The sequence below is a fragment of the Mus musculus genome (genome assembly GCF_000001635.26).
Source record: "Mus musculus strain C57BL/6J chromosome 4 unlocalized genomic contig, GRCm38.p6 C57BL/6J MMCHR4UN_CTG4".
In the NCBI taxonomy this organism is placed as follows: domain Eukaryota; kingdom Metazoa; phylum Chordata; class Mammalia; order Rodentia; family Muridae; genus Mus; species Mus musculus.
The window spans coordinates 120,552-145,013 of record NT_187053.1 but is presented as its reverse complement, the minus strand read 5'-3'; the positions used below and the strand labels follow the sequence as shown (position 1 = coordinate 145,013).

The 24,462-nt window shown below is 46.9% G+C and overlaps 1 pseudogene across 1 annotated transcript; it reads right to left on the bottom strand.

Annotated features, from left to right (window-relative positions):
* Nucleotides 1-627: 627 nt before the first annotated feature.
* Nucleotides 628-24,462, bottom strand: 4933409K07Rik (RIKEN cDNA 4933409K07 gene; annotated as a pseudogene). Its single transcript, NR_033123.1, has 5 exons — nt 24,373-24,462; nt 24,010-24,076; nt 9,393-9,603; nt 5,400-5,460; nt 628-4,749 (listed from the first exon to the last, which is right to left on the bottom strand). The product of NR_033123.1 is annotated as an RIKEN cDNA 4933409K07 gene (transcript).

Genomic DNA, 24,462 nt, shown 5'->3' with positions numbered 1-24,462 from the left:
TCTTTGAATAATAGACCTAAGCTCTGCCTTAAGATCAACGGAAAAGAGTTTGAAGGCATCCTTGATACCGGAGCAGATAAAAGTATAATTTCTACACATTGGTGGCCCAAAGCATGGCCCACCACAGAGTCATCTCATTCATTACAGGGCCTAGGATATCAATCATGTCCCACTATAAGCTCCGTTGCCTTGACGTGGGAATCCTCTGAAGGACAGCAAGGGAAATTCATACCTTATGTGCTCCCACTCCCGGTTAACCTCTGGGGAAGGGATATTATGCAGCATTTGGGCCTTATTTTGTCCAATGAGAGAGCAGCGTTGGGGGATAATGTCGATATTTCCACTCCCAATGACGGTGATGTATAATGCTCAAGTATCCTCCTGCTTTTTTACCACTAACTGGGAACTGGGTTTAGCCTTAATTCAGACAGCCTTGGCTCTGTCTGGACAGGTCCAGACGACTGACACCATTAACACTTTGTCAGCCTCAGTGACTACAGTCATAGATGAACAGGCCTCAGCTAATGTCAAGATACAGAGAGGTCTCATGCTGGTTAATCAACTCATAGATCTTGTCCAGATACAACTAGATGTATTATGACAAATAACTCAGCAGGGATGTGAACAAAAGTTTCCGGGATTGTGTGTTATTTCCATTCAGTATGTTAAATTTACTAGGACAGCTAATTTGTCAAAAAGTCTTTTTCAGTATATGTTACAGAATTGGATGGCTGAATTTGAACAGATCCTTCGGGAATTGAGACTTCAGGTCAACTCCACGCGCTTGGACCTGTCGCTGACCAAAGGATTACCCAATTGGATCTCCTCAGCATTTTCTTTCTTTAAAAAATGGGTGGGATTAATATTATTTGGAGATACACTTTGCTGTGGATTAGTGTTCCTTCTTTGATTGGTCTGTAAGCTTAAGGCCCAAACTAGGAGAGACAAGGTGGTTATTGCCCAGGCGCTTGCAGGACTAGAACATGGAGCTCCCCCTGATATATGGTTATCTATGCTTAGGCAATAGGTCGCTGGCCACTCAGCTCTTATATCCCATGAGGCTAGACTCATTGCACGGGATACAGTGAGTGTGCTTCAGCAGCCCGAGAGAGTTGCAAGGCTAAACACTGCAATGGAAAGGCTCTGCGGCATATATGAGCCTATTCTAGGGAGACATGTCATCTTTCATGAAGGTTCAGTGTCCTAGTTCCCTTCCCCCAGGCAAAACGACACGGGAGCAGGTCAGGGTTGCTCTGGGTAAAAGCCTGTGAGCCTAAGAGCTAATCCTGTACATGGCTCCTTTACCTACACACTGGGGATTTGACCTCTATCTCCACTCTCATTAATATGGGTGGCCTATTTGCTCTTATTAAAAGGATAGGGGGAGATGTTGGGAGCCGCGCCCACATTCGCCGTTACAAGATGGCGCTGACAGCTGTGTTCTAAGTGGTAAAGAAATAATCTGCGCATGTGCCAAGGGTATCTTATGACTACTTGTGCTCTGCCTTCCCCGTGACGTCAACTCGGCCGATGGGCTGCAGCCAATCAGGGAGTGACACGTCCGAGGCGAAGGAGAATGCTCCTTAAGAGGGACGGGGTTTCGTTTTCTCTCTCTCTTGCTTTTCTCTCTCTCTTGCTTCTCGCTCGCTCTTGCTTCTTACACTCTGGCTCCTGAAGATGTAAGCAATAAAGCTTTGCCGCAGAAGATTCTGGTCTGTGGTGTTCTTCCTGGCCGGGCGTGAGAACGCGTCTAATAACACATGTCCTGCTCAGAGTCTGTCTCCATGAAGACTTCTGGAGGTGGGTCTGGGAACTGGAGCTCAGGGGACTCCCGGGGACTGTGTGGACAGGCATCCTCAAGATGAAAGGTGTGACCCTGTTGTGAGGAGCCCTGGAGTGGTCTGTGCAGGAGCCTCTTCTCCTGCTCTCCATCCTGGCGTGTCTTTTGACTGACCAGGGAAAACCCAAGACCTGCGTCCCCTTCTCCAAGGTCCCCCACGACTTTGGATTTCTCTAGGTTGAACCTTTTCCCTCCAGCTTCCATGTCAACACAGACTTGGGTCTTATCCCTTTGGGATTGCGAGGCCTTGGAGCTCTGCTGGGCAGAACTATGGGGCACTGCTTTGGAAGGAGGAGGCCTTTGCGCCTGACACACATCCTGTACTGCAGAAGCTGGCTGTTTTTTAGGGTGGACCCCTTTTGCATTTGGGGCTGGCAGAGATGGGCATGCGACAGGCTGTTCCTGAAGCAGTGTGCTCTCTGACATGTGTAGACTTCTGAGAAATTCCTGGATGGATTCGCTCTCTAGGTCGGCTGTACCCAGCTCCTTGTATTCTCTCTTTTCCTTTTCAGAAATCCCAAACTGCATTGCTAGGATCTTTTTTTTTCAGGTGGAAATTCAGTTTGGCCAAGATATGTGTGTTTATTGGGTAGGGTCTGCATGGGGGAGGCTGACTCTCTGCAGGCACCTTCTCTGTCCTTCTGTCTGCCTCTGCTCCAGGCTGGAACTCTTCTGCAGTGTCCGCAGACACCCCACTGTCATCCTGAGTGCAGGGCTCAAGTGGGGTTATTTGAGTCAGAGCATTTGATGGGCTTTTGACAGCTTTGGGCATCTTCTCTCTGAGTCTAGGTTGGCTAGTGACTGCTGGGGATGCAGGCCTAGAGAGAGCTACACAGTAAAGGGCAGGCAGGCCTGACAGGAAGGCCAGATACTTATGATGTAAAGTTGTCTCCAGTTTCTTAATGGTTTCCTTAGGCAGGGATTGGGGCTTCTTACAGTGTTCAAAGAGAGTACCAGATAAGGTTTGTGTCTCCTGGCTGAGGGTCTTTGGTTTCCAGGGAACAACTTTGTGAAGTAAGTCAGGGTCACTTTTACTTTCTGCCTGTAACTTCCTGCATTGGCCTTGTGGAATCCAAGGGAAGGGAGCCACTGTTGCTAAGCTTCCAGGAATTTTGCATTCCCAAGATTTCCAGACTTGGGCCGGGACCTTGCCCTCCTGGATCTGTTCACATTTGGAATCAACATGGCTTTTCAACATTTCCCTTGTCTTGGCAAACAAGTGTGGCATGGGGATTGTCCCTTTGCCCGCTGTGAGTGAGAACATGTCACCAGGCCCATTGGCCTCTGGTTTCCCGGGCTGTGAGATGCTCACATTGGGTAAGCTACTGCTGCCACAGGGCAGGGACTGCGGGTCTGTTGAGGAGAGCAGCATATTCATGGAGCGCTGGATCCTCTGGGGCAGCCCCCAGCGGAGGTGAATCAGCTGCTTCTGCAGGTGGAATTCCAGCAGCCTAACTGTGTGCTCTGGGAAGATGTCCCTGGTGGGATGTAAAAAGGGCTTCCTTGCCAAGGAAGTTTTTACTGTCTTAGCCTCACTGGGTGCTTCACACAGCATTCGGCGCTGGTTTTGGAGGAGGAGTGTTGGCAGGCCCCACTGAAGCTTGCTGAGTTGTTTCTTTAGGAGGTGGCGTTCCAGTGCTTCACACTCAGCCAGCGACAGGAACGGGACAGTAATCTGTGCTCCTTCACGCTCACAGGGAGTCTTGCCATTCAGAGAGGTCGGGGAAGAGGGATAGGCTGACTTACATGGTGTTTTGGGTAAGAAAAGGCCCGAGAGTACCCCTGAGGGCTGAGTATCTGTGGAGGGCTTGGACATATCCTTTTTCTTGCAGGTACCTTGAGAACTCAAGTAAGTAACATCCAAGGACTCACTGTGAAGAGATGGAAGGCCACAGAATAAGTGGCTATAATATTCACTCTGAAGATTGTCCCCTGAGTCATTAGCTTTTGCCCTGGGGAGTGGATAGAAATTCCTTAGATGTTCACCTTCATGAGAGGGCAAGCAAGTATGAATTTGGTGCCAGGGCCTTCCTTGTTGCAGGTTTATAACAGGCCGTTTGGAAACCCAGAAGGTCTGGACGGGCTGGCCTGCCGAATACAAGCTGCTGGTCTTGTGGGAAACGATCCCAGTTCTGTCCTCAATGACCTTAGAACTGCTGCTCAGAGTGCAGGAAGATGGATTTTCTCGAGATCGACGAAATAATGTTGGGTCTGGCATGAGCTACCTCAGGGACTCCTCCACACGTCTCGGAAGACCCCACTTCTGGAAATGTATGCATTTTTTTACCTGTAGTTCAAGAAGCCCACGGACTTTAGGACTAAGTAATGGCAGATGGGAAGACAGCATTGAGTCCATATGTAAGGACATAGTATGTGTCAAGCTTGGGTCCAGGGGTAGTAAAGACACAGAGGGCTTCACGTGATGAAGGTCTTGGCTTTCCTGGTCAAGCTTTGCTTTGCTTTGCACTATTGTTTCCTCAATCATTAAAACCATAGGTTCCTTGAGCCTTGAAGAAGTCACAGTCTCTGAGACCATGGGCATGTTGGCGAGATGAAAATTTTGGTCTAGCTGGAGACGATCAGTCCAGCATTCTTGAACCCCGAATGTGTTGGTCAACTGTGTTAAGTGTCCCGTTAGTTGTGTTAGTGTTTGGTTTCCAGGCACCCGTGGATGAGGTCTGGTGTGCCTGGAACAGAGCTCCATATTCTGTTCAAAAGACATGGGTAACGTCTCCAGGTGTGCAGAGTGAGCAGAACCCTGGTTCAGTCCCAAAAAAGCAGGGGAGAGCTGACTTTTCTCACTCTGCACTAACTGCTGAATCTCTTCAGTCGCAGCCTCACAGATTTGGCAGCTGGGATCTAAACACAGGAGCTGCCGCACATTTCCCTGCTTGGGGACCCAGCTTTGGCTTGGAAGAGAAAAATAAGACAACCATTAATGAACGAACTTTGTCTGTCTCTTTGGAAGACTGTGTCTGGAGGTTTCTGGGCCCTTTTCTCCAGTCCCAAAGTTCTAACCCTACACTGTAGGAAATGAGGTCCTCACTCAAAGCATGGGGTGCTGCTGTATCCAGAAACTCTTGGGAATCTTTTGTGCTCTCCAGAAATGAAGTAGAGGGTAAGATGATGGGAAGATGGCATCCCAACAACTGCTCCCCCACTCTGAGGACAGACAGGAGGTAATAGCAGCAGTGTCCAGCCAAACCCAGGGCTCTGCCTTTGGAAGGGAGCAGCAGGAAGACCATATGACATGGTGACCTCTTTATGCTGAATTCCCTCTCTTGACAGGTTGGTGTCTGGGTGCAACCCTAGCAATGTCCTTTACAGAGCATGCGTGAGTCCGTTCTGAAATTCAGACCTGCTGAGACCCTAACATACAGATTGGGTGTGGGGTGGCTCTTCCCTGTTGAGCTGTGACCCATCTCTGCCCTGGCAGCCCTCTCAGCTGGCAAACCTGCCTGCCTGTGTCTGTCCTTCCCTCAGTTACCCCTTTCCTCACCCCTGGCCTGGATCAGACCAAGAAATTGTCAGAGTTTAGATACAGAGATCAAGAAGTCACCTTTTCATGATAGAGAGCAGCTCCCATGGCTTCTCAGCTTCTTCTCGGGAAAGTCTCCTGGCTGAGGAATCAGGACACAGTGTTATGTGGGATTCTACAGTAACAGGAAGCTGAGCTCCTAGACTTGGTGCTCTGTGCCTTGTCTGGGTAGAGCACCACCATTTACAACGCACTGTCCCCTGTAGGGATAATTAATAGTGTGCTTATTTTATTGATAAACCCATAGGTGAAATGAATCCCATAGGGTCATAAACTCAGTAAATGACAGTTAAGGACGCCTCAATTCTTTCTTATCAGGGGAGTAAGGCAGAGAATTTTTTTTTTAACATTCTTAATTTCTCATTTCCCATCAAGATCAGTCCGTTGTAAATGTCACCAGTTAGTGGCTCTGGAACCTCAGAAGTTAGAGCACTTGGCACTGGGCAAGGTCATAGAGAAGAGGAACTGTGGGAGCTCTCCCGGGGCGGGGAGTCAGGGGACATTGGAACTTTACCTCTTGACGCTGCATCTTTAGCCCTTTGTCTGACTTTTTGATGACGCTTAAAGAGAAAAATATTAGAATGTGAGGCTGGAACTTTCTTTTGTGTTCATATTGTGACAAATATCTTGCACTTTTCCTTTCCTTTCCTTATCTATGTGTATTTTTTACGCTCTCCTCCCCTGCCTTCTGCTAGGCTCTACTTTTTTTTTTCCCTGACTTTCCCTTCTTCTCCATCTTTCTGGTTCTCTTTGAAACTAATCTGAACTCTACTTCCTATCCGTCTACTGGGTGATGTTTTACCAGAGTTTGCAGGCAAAAGAGTAGAAAGAATAGAACACATATAGGATGTGTTCTAATATAAAAAGCTTTCCAGGTATAAATGCCGTAACAAACTAAAATGGGAAATTCTCCTGTATTGGGAGATCTGAGATAATGCTAATCTTCTATTCAAAGCAATACAATGGTTTTTGGTTTACAACTCATAAACATTCTGGTAAGGAAAGGCCTCACAGGAGAAAGGTATTATATAAACACCCTTCAAAGTATCATATCCAAACTGTCAGATGGGGTAGTGAGGCCATAAGTGGAAGATGGATCTTGAAAGCGTCTCTACCAGCTCAGTATTGGTCACAGGGTTTCCCTACCCGACAGCAGCTTCTTCTATTTTCGCACTTCAATCCTTGGTAATTCTGACGCACTTGCCAGACAATTAGGACAATGATGAAGATGCAGAAATAGACATACAAGGGACATTCAGTGTCCCACAGAAAGCACATAGAACCTCATCAGCATGAGGAGACCAGCCATCCTACTCTTAGGACATTCAGAGTCCATGTGCCTAATAGCTCCCAGGGCCAAGCCTTGACATGTGCATGAATCAGGCCACCAGACCGCATCACAAAGACCTCTATTCCATCAAGAAAACTTGTGTGGTAATTCAGCCTACAGCAGAGGATAGAGACATGGTTATCTTTAAAGGTCATGAACCTTTGGTCATGAATGTCACATTCACAAGCAGGACCTGCTCTCCATTTTCCCTGTACCCACCCACCCCTCTCCACCAGCCCGTTGGCTTGGTTCTTTTCTTCACAGCTGTGTAGTTGTTCCTGGTGGTCAGAGTCTGGGCTTAGTGCTGCCAGGTTCATGACATCTTATTCACAGCATTGAAATGATCAGATACAGATTTGCAAAGTACAAAATTGTATCCAAAGCAAAGTGATAGTATAGAAGAGAAAGAAGGAATGTGGTTAAAATAGTGACTGTGGGCCACTGACTAAAGGTCCCCAAGGACTGTCTGGCATTTCCTTTTATGGAATTAAGAGAAGGAGGAATTTGGTTGCTAAAGGTTGCATAGGTGATTCTTTATCTAGACTGACAGAGTGTTATGTAACCTTGAAGGGCCCCAACTTGACAAGACAAACTCCATCTTGTAACCAGGCTTCCATTTTATTATACACTAGGCCCTATCCTCAGGTTCAACCCTAATTACTGAGAAAACCACAAACTGTTCCAGGAAGGAACCACCCTAAACATGGTTCACCAGCAGGAAAATACCTAATGTTCCAGACGTTATAGATAGATATAAATTCTTTAAGCCAACTGAAATAATTGTTAACCAATCATGTAACTGCCAAGCTGATAAGCCACTCACCCTGCTGTAACTGAAATAAAAGGGCTGAACCTTAGATGCTTGGGGCCTTCTGTGCTACCTTGCTCATCAGAGGGGCCTGAGGGTCCAAGCTCGAGCTTGAATAAAGACTCTTTGTCTTTGCATACTAGAGTTCAACTCCTAGTGGTCTTTGGGGACCCTCGGATCTGGGCATAATAACCTCTTTCCTACGGTGCACGTTCTTTCCATAATGCACCTGATTTTTGATATGTGTACCCAATTATACATAGGCATAAGATGGCAAATAGGGGTTTACTCCCTAAAAGTTCACCCAGAGTACATACTTTCATCTTGTTACCCATGCACCCAAAATTAATTCAGGTTATATCAATCTTACTATCCTCTTACAAGATGTAGTTGCAACATCTTTGAATAGAAACTGTCCAAGTTCAATGGTTGTTAAGAGTGGAACAACTTATTCAATTCTTTTAAAATATTTTTTTAAGATTTATTTATTATTGTATCTAAGTACACTGCAGCTGTCTTCAGATACACCAGAAGAGGGAGTCAGATCTCATTATGGGTGGTTGTGAGCCACCATGTGGTTGTTGGGATTTGAACTCAGAACCTTCGGAAGAGCAGTCGGTGCTCTTAACCACTGAGCCATCTCTCCAGCCCTCAATTCTTTAGAGATGGCTGTGTGCATAGCTCAATACAAATGGGGGTCCTAGGTTCCTTACAGATTGCATAGGCATATTGTTTGGAGTGTGGTATGTGTGCATAGCCCAAGCCAAGCAGAGTCCTAGATTGCTAAGCAATTCTTATGTTTGCCTATAAAAGGAATTACATATTCAAGCTAGCCTGTACAAAAGACATACAATCCTTGTATTTTATTAACAAGCTGTGAGCCTAGATTGGGCAGGTTTGGAGTTATTCTAACTTACATCCCAGCCATATGTCCCTTGTTATTTGCCATTTCTCCTGGCCATGTGCTCGTGGTCCATCCACTCTCATGGTGGCCTCCTCTTCTCTGTGTGTCCTTTCTTCTCCGTTTTCTCCCTACCTGTGACCCCAAGCCAGGTAGCTGAAAACGCACCTACCTCTATCTACTGCCCAATCACAGGTTTTAGCCTTTTATTAATCAATTAACTTGGGAAGCAAGGTTACATAGCATCATTTTGTGTTCATGAAGATCTCCTCACACCTGAGGTTCTCCTCACCAAAGGCAACCAGATCTTGGGGGTCAGTATTTAGCATTTGAATAGATAACAGTGCCAGATCAGTTCCCTACATTTCCCTCTTTTGTATGAATAAAAAGACTACTTTTCTTACAACAATAAAGTGTGTATAGTAAGAACAATTATGAAATCTATGGTGTAATAATTAACATTCATAATGTCCACTCCTTTTGTATTTGGAGAAAGTGTTCTATTATTTAGCCTATATTGGTGAGTTTAGAGTTCTGTATTTAAATCATTTTCTCATTACCATCTTAGGCATTAAATTCTCTAACTTTCATAACTTGCAATTATCAACCTTAAAACATCCATTTATAACTTAAACCTTCAAGTCCTCCAACTTACATAACTTTCATTTGCCATCCTTAAAAACCTCTTTAGACCCTAAAGTATATTTTTTAGATCCTTTATAACTTAAGTTTAATTGTAAGACTATAACTCTCTGGCCTTCATCCCCATTAGAGATGTGAGAAGGGGTAAATATTACCTGAATTTGTAGGAAATGCAGGCAAGCAGCTTTCAAGGTTAAGAAATGGCTGAGAAATGGCTGCCTGGACAGCTCCCCAGAATTGTCTCCATAATGTTGGAGCATCCATCTTCATCCTTCTGGCCCAGTATATCTGACAGACATTTTGTGAAGCAGGAATTATAAAGGACTTGCTTACCCTCTCTTGGCAGAGCTTGGCAGATGTCCCTGAGCCTGTTTGTCCTTTCTGAACAGCATTATGTCTGTAGTTGAATTATGGGCAACTCTCTGCCCTGTGGCAGCTTGCCACATTGAGGCAAACTCCGGTTGGAGATTCTTGATGCTCATCATCTTCTTTGAAATAGAATGGGGTACTGCCAGAAGCTGACATGCCTTTATGTCAAGAAGGTCTTAAATAAAAAAATAAAAAAACAAACAACAACAACAAACAAACTTTAAATGCCCTATTCTATGAGTATCTGAGAGTTTTGAAGACTATCCATCTATTTATAGCATACCTGAGCAAGCAAACATTGCTTGTTTATAGGTATAAATTATCTGTGCAACCTAGGGTGTATATTTCTGTGATAATCTAGACTAGCATCTGGCATGATACTAGTAACTATTAACTTGTATTTCTTAACCATCCCTAACAGCCCAGGGGGCAACCAGATCTTAGGGGCTGATATTTAGCATTTGAATACATAGCAATACCAGATCAGCCCCCTACACTTGCCTACTTATAAGTTACTCATCCTCAGAAAACTAAATACTTTGGCATACCAGGTACATTGTCAGGAAGAGTGACTGGGACAGAGAAACTTCTACCTTCCTTACCTGGAAATGTGTCTGACAAGTACACAGAGGTTCAGGGAGAGAACATATTTAAGGATCAGAAATGAAAAGCCTTGATATTCACTAAAGGGGTTAATCAGACATCAGAAATACAAAAAGGGCAGGTGTGGAAGGGAAAACCAAGGTGGCAGGTTTGTTTGTTTGTTTTGTTTTTTTAATTAAGTAAGCTTTTATTGGAACTTACATTGTGGTACAAAAATGCATTCCAGCTAAAAGAAAGTATGACACCACAACCTCATCCCACCCAGATTAATCACACTGACGACCACCCAGTTTCCATTTCTTCCCTAGGTTTTGTTCTACACAGATCTGTGCACATCATCAACATTAGAGTTCTTAACTTTAAGTGAAGAAAGGGACTAAGAATCAAACCCCAAGCCAATAACATGTTATCAGATCTACTAGGCTACATACTGTTCAATCCCGTGTAAGCACTGGCTCCTCGGGAAGTCAGTTATCAGCGCCTGTACTCATTACAGAATTGGACCAATGGAAAGATTCCTCAGTAAGACATTTGGTCAACAGCATGTTTAAACCAAAAGTCCAGCAGTGTTCCAACCACAAAGACAGCAGTGTCTTTAAATTGCACAATAAGAGCAAGGAGGGGAAGCCTCCAGTTTGAGTGGGAAGAGATTATAAGCACTGCTGTCCATGGAGGCTCACCAACTCGGCTTGTTGTGGAACTCTGTCCAAGGCTTTGTGTATCTGCAGCTCTTTCTATCCATATTTCACCACCCAGCCTGCTCAGGGCAATGATGCCTGCACAGAGGAGCACTTCCAGCCCGAATCATAAAAACAAACAAACAAACAAACAAACAAACAAACAAAAACAGTAGCTAGTTGTGGTTAGATATTCTTGTAGCTTTATTTGATGTGCATTTATTGATGTGCAGCTAAGGCATGGGGCAAGTGTTTTGCAGCTCATTTCTAGAAACAGTCATTCTTGTCCTCGTCCCATTAATCTGCATTTGTGCTAATTGCTTGATCCCTGTGGATACTGTGATGTTTCTGTAACACTCAGGAATTCTGGAAATCCTTTAGACTATCTTGCCCAGTGAGAATGGCCTCATAAAACCTTTGTATCCCAAAACTGTGAAGAGTCTATTTCATAGTTTCCTCAGCGTTCAGTCTTCACCCTACTAGTCTGATGAACACTCATGCCCACCCTGAGTAGTGTGTTAGGCATCTTCCCATCATTGAGAGAAAATACATTAGCACAAAGGGGAAAAAAGATTCATTTGGACCCATGATTTCAGGCATTTCAGTCCTCAGTCACTTGGCCATGTCGTTCTGGATCTATGATGAAGCAGGTAATAGTGGGTATGGGAGCCGGTGGCAAGAAAAGCTGCCCTCACCTCAAGAAATCCAGAAGGAAAACAGTGAGGGAGCAGAAAGAGCCAAGGACAGAGCTACACCTCCCAAACACATCCCAAGGAGCCAATCGCTTGAGTAGATTCTACCTTCTAAATAAACAATCTTTATACATTCATTTATTCATTGTGAAGTTGCACTTGTACCATGTGGTGGTCAGAGGACAACTTTCAAGAGTTGGTCCTCTCTTTCTGCCATGTGGGTTTCAGGGACGGAACATAGGGAGATCTGGCCCTGCCCTTGCCGATTGTAAAATTGGGTAAATGGGTCAGTGCTGGAGAGCTTGAGCTTGCCCTGGTGCTGTGCGTGTGGGCGAGCTGGGACTAATCACTGATGTGTGAATTAGTCTTGTCTTTAAAACTATATTGTCAATTGTCTTGAGAGCAGGAAGATAGTATTTCTCAAATGTATACACTTGTGCTATGGTTTGAATCTGAAAAGACTCCCAAAAGCTCATGTTGAAGTCTTGATCTTCAATGTGGCTATCTTCCAAGGTGGGCTTTGGTGAAGAGAGTGAATTCTGAGGACTCTCAATGGAATATTCCATTGATGGGTTCATAGTTTAATGGGATATTGAGAGGTAATAGAAACTTAAGAGGTAGGGGTGGGTGGGAGGGATCAGTGGATAAAGGTACTTGCCACTGAGTCTGGTGACCTATCAGATAGCCTGCAGTTGCCCTGTGTCCTGGAGATCTTGCAGCTTTGAATAGGCAGGACCAGCTCCTTCAGTGCCCCAGCAGTTCGTAGATAGGGTAGATGTTGGGGTGGGCCAACTCAAAGTCCTGATCTGGGTCTGGGTGGTAGCTGAGCTGGTCAGCCTGGGTCTCAGACAGGTGGGTGGGAGTGTGGCCAGTTCTCCTGCCCATGCTGCTGTTAATGTGAACTCTATGTTTAGTTTGTAGAACTATTTGTGAACTATTTGTGAGCTTAGAGACTGAAATGCCAGGCTGATAGACTAGCGAGCCTCAGAAATGGACCTGTCTCTGCCTTTCCAGTGCAGAGATTACACGAGTGCCACCATGCCCAGCTTTAAAAATACTTTTATCTTTGAGAATTTCATACTTATACACAAATATGGCACCCACCTTTCTTTACCCCCTCCAGCAAGCTCCCCTCCTAAACGTCATGTCTCTTTTTTTAACTTTATTGATCCCTTGTGAATGCACCCCAATCCTCTCCTCTCCTCATCTCTTTGTATCTTCCCTCCACTCTTGTAACCTCCCCCTAAAATAAAATAAAAATAAAGAATAAAAGAACAAAAAAAAACCCCAAAAATAAAAAACAAATACAAACCTAAAAACTCTCATTGTGGAAGCTGTAGTGTGTCACAGTGTGTCCCACAGTATACTCTTTTAGACCACATGTCTGTACTTGGAAATGTTCATTGCTGTGTTACTAGTCTGGTTTGAGGCCTCTGGTTTCTGCTACACCATCCATACTGGATCCTTACCAGGACTCCTCTCAGAAACCCTGTTGTTGCCCTGAGTCATGGAAGTCCTGCAGTTTTGGATCTGCAGGACCGTCTCCTTTAATGCTCCAGCAGTTCATAGATGGAGCAGATGTTGGGGTGGGCCAACTCAACACCCTGGATCTGGGCCTGGGTGGTAGCTGAGGTGATCAGCCCTCAAACTCTCCCACACTCACAGCACCAGGACAGGTCTCCAGCGCTGGGCCACCAGTTCACCCAGTGCTGCAGCCAGCAAGGGACATGAGGGCCATCTCTCCCTCACCTGCACCACCCCACAGCAAGTGAGTAGGAGGCCAGCTCACCCACACTCCTAACATCGTGGCCAACTCTAGTGATGTCACCCAGGTGACGAACATGGCCTGCTCTCAGGAGTACTATAGCTGGCAAGAGGCAGGGACAGCAATCCTGCTCTCCTAACCTGCCACAGGGCTCACCTGAGTCCCCTCAACCCCCAACTGGGCCATCTCTGCACAGTCGTTGCACATCAACGTGGTTCCAGGCAGCAGACCAGACCAGGGACATCCACGTGGCCTTTGGTCATAATGTGAGCCACAGACATAGACACAGGCCCCTGCTGCTGCCTGATCACAGACCCAGACATGGCCCTCAGTGACGGCTCGGGCTGGGGCTTCACCGAGCCTCACTCCATTCTCCTATCTCTCCACCACAGACTTTCACGTTGTAGTAGCTCCAGCGGCAAGCGAGCCATGTGATGGGTGGGCCTCTGGGTGTCTTCGGTCCACCCACATGCTCAGAATGATTCTCTCTCCCCAGCAGCTGCCAACAACTAACAGCTCCTCAGCGAGGGGAGGGGCCTGGAGATCATCTACCCGCATCCACACCAGAGTGTTGGCTGACTTGATCTTGTATAGGTCTTGTGGGGGCAGCCATAGCTGCCATGAGTGAGACGGACACAGCCCAGAAGCCAACATTTCACGATGTTCCTCCCATCCTGCATTCCTTCCCTCTCCTGAGCCTTGGTGGTAGTGGTTGTGGGGGGAATTAATATGATATTCCGCTTAGGTTGGAGCAAGTAGTCTCCCTCCTTACTCTTTTACCAGCGATACATCTCAGCTTTGACTTATTTCCACTCCAAAAAGAAGCTTCTATGGCCAAGGCAAAGAATAGCCCACATCTATAGGTGTAAGCATAAATATTTAGGAAACAAATTTGACAGCATGAATATTTAGCAAAATAACAATAGCTGGTTCTACTCTAGGGACTATGACTCCCATAGACATGAGCTAGGATTACAGCCTCAGACACAAAAGTCCCTCCACAGGGATAATCAAAAAAACATTGTAAAAATGCATGAAATTCTCAAAGATGTAGTTATTTAAAATGTTACAACTTTTTTTTTTTTTAAATCTGTTTTCCTAAGGATTCTGGTAAGCTGGGCATGGTGACACATGCCTGTAATCCCAGTCTGAGGCAGAAGAATATTGAGTTCAAAGCCAGCCTAAGCTACATAGTGAGACTCTGACTCAAGAAACAAAGATGCTCACAACTCCCTAAAACTCCAGTCACAGGGAATCCAACATCCTCTTCTGGCCTCTGTGTACCAGACACATACATGGTGCAGACAGACATGCAGCCAAAACATGCATACACACAAAAATAAAGGGAGTTTCAAAGTTAAAAAAACAAAAACAGCCAGAAACAACCATAGGCACTAGAAATGCTCATTATTGTAGCTTGAAATGACCCCCCCTCCCCCCATAGACTCATGTCTATTGCTCTCCAACTGGTGGACTGCTTGAGAACACTATGGAACCTTTAGGAAGTTCCTAAAGACATCCAGAACCTTGCTGGAGGATGTAGGTGACTGGGGGTGGTCTTTGCTGTTTTATAACCTGGCCCTGCTTCCTTTGCTCCCTCTGGGTTTCATGTGTGGGAATGAAATGTGATCAGCCAGCCTCCCGATGCCAGGCCTATCTTACACTCCTGCCACCACCATGCCTCTCCTGTTGTGCTGGGCTGTATCCCCTCTGGGAATGTAAGCCCAAATAAACCCATTTCCTCCTCCTCCTCCTCCTCCTCCTCCTCCTCCTCCTCCTCCTCCTCCTCCTCCTCCTCCTCCTCCTCCTTCTCCTCCTCCTCCTTCTCCTCCCCCTTCTCCTTCTTCTTCTGGTGTTTTATCTCAGCAACAGAAAAGTAACTAATGTGATCATGTTGCCAAATTGCATTGTAAATATAAATGTTAAAACCCATAGACCTGAGCTCTCTCGACCTTGATCAAAGCAGCTGCTTTTTGCAGAAGACACAAGTCAAAGTGGAGGTGCACAACTGGTCACAGTGCTGAAGAGACCGGACGCTCAGCACTAAACGGGACATCTGTATTCACACCCCAGCACCAGGGCTCAGGAGCTTTGCAGAAGAAGAGATGGAAGGAATATAACCTGGAGAATGGGCGAGGTGAGGTGAAGTCCTGTCTTCTGGACATGGCATGGCTCACAGTGATGAGCGCCACCTGCACAAGATCAAGCCGGCCTGGCATAGATAGGGTTGATGATCTCCAGGCCCCACCCCTCACTGAGGAGCTATTGGCTGTTAATAGCTGCAGGGGAAGGGAAGTTCATTAGTTTTTGAGGCTGTGGCCATTGTTAGGTTTCTCACACTCTATAGGATGCCCACACTCATGTGCATATAGGCGGCACTAACTGGACTTAGTGGGCTACCAAAAAAAAAAAAAAAAAAAAAAGACATGAAGTTAGAAGAGGACATACTAGCATGTGCCCTCCCCCCAGTCTTGAGCAGGCTGGCTCAGACTTGGTTTGCCACAGTTGCTAGCCCATCTAGGGTGGAGTCTTCCGACCTAGGTAAAGTCTATTGTCCTGCCACATTTGCGGTTTCCTCCAAGATGCCACTACCTGCTGAAAGCAGGGATCCTGACAAAGCAGCGAGATCCTGGTGTGGTGGGGGATGGGTCCCCCCACCCCCTTTATAAGCTCTGACTCACAAGTAAACATTGGCCTTGATCAGAGAACTTTGTCTTGGCTTGTTATTTCTCTCACTGACTTTCCCATCCAACCCCAGCTTTCCTTTCAGGAACCCAGTAACCCGTAGCTGCTGGCGACTACACTGGGGGGTGGGGATAAAGGAGGAGTTAGAGGGAAAATTGAAAATGAGTATTGTCATATTTCATGTGTGAAATTCTCAAGAATGAAGAAAAACTATACCCAAAAACTTAGAGATTATAAAAGAAAGAAAATCGTAGCGTGTATAACACGACTAGGAATGTCTGATTAGTGGGAGTGGCCCAGAGTAGGTGGTATTAATAATGCATGAGCCTCAGCTGCCATTCAGACCAATCAGGACGATAGCATCAGAGTCCATTGGACATGGTGCTTGCACACCTGGGATCCCAGCACGGCCATCATGAACTAGAGACCAGCATACATAGCAAGACCTTTTCTTAAAACAGAACAAAAACAAACAAACAAACAAACAAACAAAAACATCAATGTGACTCAGCCTGCATGCCATCTTGGTAGAGTCCTGGGCAAAGGTTACATGAAAGGAGCCTGAACAGGACCTGTGCAGCCCTTGTGCTAAAACACGTGACGCCTTCTCCAGAGAAGTGTGTGTGGATGACGTCCTCCAGCCTATCTGTGTGAAGACATTGCTGTATGTGCCTTCAGCAGTGTATGATGATTTACACTGGGGGTCCCTCTGACCCAGCATTCAGCAGTGAGCTTCTCTAGAGGCTCAGCCAAGTAGGGCTCCTCCTCTACAAAAGAAAGCCTTGCTGGCGGCCTACTCACCAGCTACTCCAAGGTCTTCTGGAATTCTCCCTTCACCATTTCAGCCACTTGGAAATTCTCACTCTTGGGAGCAGCTCCCTTCCTCCCCTCTGCCAGCGCAATGTGACTGTCACCAGATTTCCCAGGTGGGTTTCCACCTCCTTCCCCTCCCCCTTCGCCTCTGCCATAATCCATGCCATTTACTCCCTATCTTGCTAGAACAATCCTTGTAAAAATGTTTAAATCAATAGTCGGTGACCTTAACAAAGAAAAGTGAAAAGGAATGTACAAGGTGGACTTTAGGAATTCGTCAATATTGGTCCCTCAACTGTAGGAAAAAAAAGTGTGACATAAGATGTAATAATAAAGAAAACTGCCAGGGTCTAGAAAGGGTTACGGGAACTTCGTATTTTCCAATAAGTTTTTCTGAAAATCTTAAGCGCTTTTTTAAAAACTTAAAACATAATACAATTTTCTTTTTTTTTTTTTTACAAACTATAATCATCCATTATAGTTCAGCTTGTTCAGGCAAAGGCAAAGTAAGATGGTGTAGTAGTTTGAATATGTTTGGCCCAGGGATGGCCTTTTTGGAGTAGGTGTGGCCTTGTTGGAGGAAATGTGTCACTGTAGTTGTGGGCTTTAAGACCCTCATCCTAGCTGCCAGGAAGCCAGTCTAACAGCCTTCAGATGAAGATGTAGAACTATCAGCTCCTCCTGCACCATGCCTGCCTGGATGCTGACATGTTCCCGCCTTGATGATAATGGACTGAACCTCTGAACCTGTAAGCCAGTCCCAATTAAATGTTGTCCTTATAAGAGTTGCTTTGGTCATGGTGTCTGTTCACAGCAGTAAAACCCTAATTAAGACAGATGGCAATGGAGAGGTATGTTAAAGGGTGGCCTTTGATAGGTAAGATCCTAAGGCTATGAGAACTTAGCGGCCAACTCTTTTACACAAAGCACATGGAGAATTTGAGAGGGTGAATAGAACAGAGGCCCTAGAGTCAGGGATTTCTTATAAGCTGCAATTTTTGAATAGGAACAGGGAATTTCTGCCCCTGCTCAGGTGTCTCAGTTGCTTTCTGTCAAAAGACTGTCATGCCAAGACTTCATAAAGCTAGGAAATGAACAGGCACACATTCACTCCTGTGCCCTGCATATCTTATGACCTCCCTTCTAGGATGCAGTGGGGGCAGGGAGTGAAGGTTAAGAATTTGGGGGGTGGACAGGAGAGATGGCTCAGTGATTAAAAGCAGGAACTGCTCTTCCAGAGGTCCTGAGTACCCAGCAACCACATGGCGGTTCACAACAATCTGTAATGGGGTCTGATGCCCTCTTCTGGTGTGTGTCTGAAGACAGTGACAGTGCACTCATGAATAAGGAAAGAAAAGAAAAGGAAAGGAAAGGAAAGGAAAGGAAAGGAAAGGAAAGAAAAGAAAAGAAAAGAAAAGAAAAGAAAAGAAAAGGAAATAAAAGAACAGAGGAGAGGAGAGGAGAACGAGAAGAGAAGAGAAGAGAAGAGAAGAGAAGAGAAGAGAAGAGAAAAGAAAAGAAAGAGAAGACTTATTTAAAAAAAGAATTTGTGGAGAAGACTCTGCCTCCTTAAGATCATCCACTGGCTCTTCAATCTTTCTGCTTCATCTTCCACACAGATCCCTAAGCGTTGGCAGGAGGTATCTTAATAAAGACATCCACTTAAGGCTGAGTGCTCCAGAGTCTCCCTCTTCCCTCCACCTTGTCCAGTTGTGGATGATGAGGACTGAGTAGCACCATGAATTTATGTGTAACAATATGTGGGCAGAGAAGATCTGGAAGAAGCTGGGGAAGAGGGAAGTATGACCAAAATATATTCTATGGAAAAAAGTATAAAATAAACATGAATTCATGAGGACCAATTGCCCTGTTTTGCCATGAAATAGAAGCCGGATAACAGCCTGGAGTGGGGCATAGGAAGAACCAACTCCATCTTAACCCAGAAAGTGTGCACATTCATTCGGTTTCCCGCCAGAGCCCATCAGTTCCCCTCATTCAGGTCCCCCCTGTAATCTCCTAGCTCTGTGGCTCTCTGCCTAGCTCCCACTGGGCAGAGAGGATGCCTGTCAGAAGACCTCCTTGATCTTTGGGGTGCTTCAGGGAAACACCTGGGAGTGTGTTAGTTCAGTGAGCCTGGGCCTTGTGTTTCTCTGCTTTGAGGATCAACTAAGGGTTGGTCTTCCTTCCTTTAGGCACAGAATTACCCTGGAGGGGAAGATGATACACACATCCATACTCTCTCCCACCTGGGGTTTCTGTATCCTGCTAGCAGCGGACACATTGTGCTAACCTGCAGGGTCCTATGAGAGGAAGCAACTCCCATGACCACTTCCTCTTGACTTGATGGGATGGTGATAGATCCAGAGTTTCTTTATGAACCAGAGGTATCCACCCACACACCCCCAAACCGCTCCACCCCACCCCCTACCCCTCATACCACATCACAAAGAAGCCCCAGCTTCCTGCCCTTGCTTCAGCTCTCCTCTGAGGTAGGCTAGCAAAATACAGCAGACATGCTGCCTTCTGAGGAATACTGGATGGCCAACAGGAATCCATCCCATGTAATCAAGACTGTCCCTTTCCTTTTCCTTCCCCTTCCCAATTTTGAAGCCCTGGCTCACATCCACGTCCTTGCCAATCCAGTGCTGCTAGGAGAAGACTTACTCCCATGGGGTTAGAATGAGGGTCTCATTTCCCACCCCCACAGTGTACACTTCTTCCAACAAGGTCAATCCTACTCCAACAAGGCCACACCTCCTAATAGTGCCACTCCCTGGGCCAAGCATTCAAATCATCACAAGTAGTTAGATAACAAATTATATCACCATTTACTTTGGGATTCTTGGGTGAGCTAGTGTCCACCATTTTGTGCTGACTCAGACCCCTGGATATATCCACTGTCACTCATCTTGGATCTGTCAGGTATCAGTGCTATTTGTTTAAGTATAAGCTGGCCCATCTGGCCCTCTGTTCTCAGTAGCACACTCCTTTGTTTTCTAACTCTATGGACAATGTAACTGAAGTACCCAGGTGCCTTTTACTACATTTTCCTACCGAGTCTGTGGTCAAATCATTATCTACACTATTGCTGTCTGTTTCTCTGCCCGGTGTCTTTCAGTTTGGGGTGCTCCCCCTACTTTCTATTTGATAATTTTTTTGTGGGACTTCCCACATAAAATGAGCTGGGTGTATTCCTTAAATCCTAGTACTCAGGAGACAGGGGCAGGTGGATCTTTGTGAGTGTGAAGCTAGCCTGGGCTACATAGAGAGTTCCAGGAAAACCAGGGTTATATAGAGAGACTATGTCTCAAAAAGAAAAAAAAGAAAGAAAAGAAAAGAAAAAAATTTTAAAAAATATATGAAAAGTCATGCTCTCCCAGGAGGAAGCATCCCTGCTACCGTCCTTCCTTTCATGGGGTATTTTCATCAGGAAAAGCATCTTTGCCTCCAAGCCTGATGGCCTAGTTTGATCTCTGGAACCCACATGGCAGGGGAGAGAAGCCACGTCTGCAGACTGTTGTCAGGCAGTGGGAGTGGGGAAATAATGGGGCTGGGAGAAAACCTGCCCGCCCGAGCTCTGGGGCTCTGGGTGGATGGACTCAGAAACTACTGTGCACTCTCCACGCCCCTAGGGTGAGCATCAGGTTGTAAGAAGCCACGGAATCCCAGTCCTCGGGGGATGGAGAGGGAGCAGTCCGGGTCCCTGGGCTTCACGGAGTCCAGGGATGACAGGTTCTAGGTCTTGGCCATCGCAGGACATTGCTGGACATGGAGGAAGAGCTGAGAATGGGTGGAGACCCCAGGGGCGGCTCAGTCAGCCCCAGGGCTGAAGGGAGAAGGGGGAAGGGGAAAAAGGGGCTCTGGGTGGTTTCCACTCGGGCGAGAGTCCTTGGTCTGGTGGTGTCTGCTGGAAATGCTGGGAGGCCTTCTATCAGAAGATTAGACGCAGCTCTTTAAGGGAAGGCCTAGTCCATCATTCAAGCACAGTGGGTCTTGATGAGCAGAGACGGTTCATGGTTTTAGAGCTTTATTGTAGAAAGGCAGAGAGAAAGAGAAGGTAGAAAAAGAGAGGCCGGCCATGGCCACGTGGAGAGAAGGGGGAAGGGAGGAAGAGAAGGAGAACTAGAGATGAGAATAAGTGAGGTGTGAGCTTAAGAGAGAGAGGAGGGGCCAAGCAGCCCCTTTTATAGTGGGATGGGCTATCTCGCATTTGCAGGGTAGTTTCGGGAAGGAGCATGCCTGGCTATAGTCAGGTAACTGTGGGGTGGAGTCTAGCCAGAATGCCAGGAGCTTGTGACATTGTCTGCGTGACTGATAGTCACAGGATTATGGAGTTGGGGGCTCCATGGTGTCAGCACCTACGTCTGAGAACATGACTCACTGTTCCATCCCTTGTAGAGTTTTCTACTGAGCCTCCGTGGTAAGCTTGGCTCAACCAGAACACAGGCTGCCTTTCACGTTCCCACAGATTGTCGTCTGGCTTTTACTGGTACACTGCTGGTGTGTGTGCTCCTGTACTCCCAGTAGGTAAATAAAATGTAATTTAAAAAAAAATCTCAAATTCCCACATAAAATGGGATTCTTCCTGCTTCCTTAAAATTTTAGTGTTACCAGGGACACAGAGGAGGGGCTTAAAGCTGGTCAGGATTCGGGTTCCACCCTCAGTGACCTTCAGACCTGCTCCTTTCCAGTTAGTTACACAACAGCACTGCTCACAACAACCAATGGGCTCATCCTATACAGCCATTAAAGAGGACAAGATAAGATGTGCTGTATGTATATGTACAATGAGGCTTTATTCAGCCATGAGGGAGACTGAAACACTACCATCTGCAGGGAAATGAATGGAACTGGAGTTCATACCAAGTGGCATGAGCCAGACCCAGAAAGACAATCATTAAAGGTTTCCTTTCATAAGTGGAGCTCGCACATGCCTATATGGCATGAAAATATAGGCAAAACTACTTTGCAAGAGGAAAGAAACTATCAGGAAGGGGTAAGAGTGACACACAGGGGGGTAATAGGGAATGGATATGGACAACAAACTTGAACAAAAAATGTCATTGAGACGCATGGCTTTGTACAATGAACATGTGCTGATAAACAAAGGAGCCAATGCCATCTTTAGTCCCCGCAATAGCTACTTATATCAACTTCTGTATTTAACCCAATAGCTTCCCCACCTCTTGAAAAAATTCTTGTAGTGTATTGGCACACTCTACTAACCTATAAACTAAGACTATGGGGAGAAGGCTCAGTTGGTAAAGAGCTTGGTGTGACTGAGGGCCTGAGTTCCATTCTCAGCAGCTGTGTAAGGTGTGGTGTTGGGAAGTGGGGACAGATAGTCTAGCTGAATCAGCAAGCTCCAAGTTCAGTGAGAGACCTTGTCACAAAAAATAAGGAAGACAGCTGATACTGACCTCTGCATTTATATACATGAGCATGTTCTCTCTCTCTCTCTCTCTCTCTCTCTCTCTCTCTCTCTCTCTCTCTCACACACACACACACACACACACACACACACACACACACAGTGAGGTAGGGAAGCATAGGAAATAGTTTAGCAAACGGAGACTCTACTTGGCTTGGGGGATACACAGACCCGTCTTCTATTAACATGCTCAGCAGCTGTCTTAGTTAGGGTTTTACTGCTGTGAACAGACACCATGACCAATGCAAGTCTTATAAAAGACAACATTTAACTGGGGCTGGCTTACAGGTTCAGAGGTTCATCCATTATCACCAAGGCAAGAACATGGCAGCATCCAGACAGGCATGGTTCAGAAGGAGCTCTGAGGGTTCTACATCTTCATTTGAAGGCTGCTAGCAGAATACTGACTTCCAGGCAGCTAGGATGAGGGTCTTATAGCCCACACCCACAGTGACACACCTACTCCAACAGGACCACACCTTCTAATAGTGCCACTCCCTGGGCCAAGCATATACAAACCATCACAGCAGCCTAGGACTCACACCTGCATGTATCATGCACACATCTGAGCACCTAGCAACATGCTAGCAACCGAGACCCTCCCCACCTGCATCAAGTTGCCTGCACAAACTTCTCTCCAAACTGCTAGTTCTTGCTGATACCAAGGACTTTTAAAACGGTGATGGGGCTGTCAGGATGGCCATGGTGCCAAGCCTGAAACCCTGAATTCCATCCCGGGAAGCCATATGGATGAAAAACCCTCACAAAGGGTCATACCCTCTGATCTCTGCATGCACATGCATTGTGGTGGGCACACACACATTACAAACACACACACACACACACTTAAAAAATTAAATACAAAAACAAACAAAAAATTGGGATCAGACTGGGGGAGCCAGTTTGGGGTTTTAACTATAGGAAGGACCTTGGACCCTCGACCCTTGTCACTCTCCTGGGGTACACTGCTGGAGACAGCTTCTAGAAACTGGTCCTTCCTCTCACTGACAGCAGACTCCTCAACTTTGGCTAAAATGTTTTATATCCACTCCCAGGAAAAGAGGATTCTCCAGACATCTGGCAAAGTTATGGCTAGAGTTAGGTGGTAACAGCTGAAGTTGTGGGAACACTGATAGGTGGGGGAAAGATGTGGCCTACTCTCAGTGTGGGTGCTTTTGGGGAGGGCGTGGCAGAGAGCCAGTCACTGATAGTAATTACAAGCCTGACCCTTAGGAGCAATGGAGTCCTACACATGCAAAGGCTTCCTACCAGGGAGGGATGCCCTGTGGGTTGAGAAACAGCAGGTGTGGAGTGGGATTCCCAGCACCAATGGCGTCTGCGGTGGTAAAGTCAGGGAGGCAGTGGGCGTGACTTTAACTCTTTAATGCACCGGCTGTCTGTGCAGCAGCGGTGGGGGTGCGACAGAGGAGACCACGACCCGAGCGCTGGGGAGCAGGCCTCAGGCCGCTCGACAAACAGCTAATTAGGCCCCGCAGAGGCTCCAGCTTCTGCTCCCGGGGGTGCGCCGAGCTGTAGGGCGACCCGACAATGACATGAGGCGGGGCAGGGGCGCCTGGACTCCCCCACATCCGTCCACCGACACTGAACCTCGTTCATGCCCCCACGAGATCGCAGCCCCCTCACCTCCGCTCCCTGCGCCACATTCGCAGCCAAGGAAAAAATTAGAAGCAGCCCCAGTAGATACTGCAAAGACAAGGCAGAGCCGGACCGGGAGGGGCGGGGCTGACCCACAGACCTCACCTCTGGAACCGAGCCCTCCAGAAAGCCCCGCCCCCAAGGGCTGGACAGCAGCAGCCCACGCCCCTCGAGGGCCCGCTCCGCCCGCCCCGGGACGTTCCCCTTCCCCCCACCCCCGGCCTCACATCCCTCCTCCGCATCTCCCGCCTCAACTCACTCCTCCTCCGCTTCCAGCGCCACCTCGTATCTCCTCAATCGCGACCTGTCCGGGCTCTGAACGGTTCCTGTGGAACAGCATGATAGGAACACTTATTCCCAGTCGCAAGTCCCCTTCGCCATCATTTCCAGGACGAGTCTGAATAGTCCTCAGGTACACTGAGGCAGGTGGCCCCCACCCCCGGAAGCCAATTGTCACATCGGGACAGGATGGGATGGATGCTATGGAAATCACTAGAAGTTAAAGCGTTAGGAGGAGGGTTATCTAGGGACCCGAACTTGGAGTCACCAAAGAGGGAGGTCTAGCGGCAGGGGAGCTGGGACATTTAGGCCCTGGATGGAGATTTTGAGGGGCTGGAGTCACCTGAAGGGGGGCTCAGGGGTCGGCACAGCCTAAACTCCCCGCCCTCCCTGGCTCAGCCCGGGAAACGGACCGTTAACAATTACATCACAG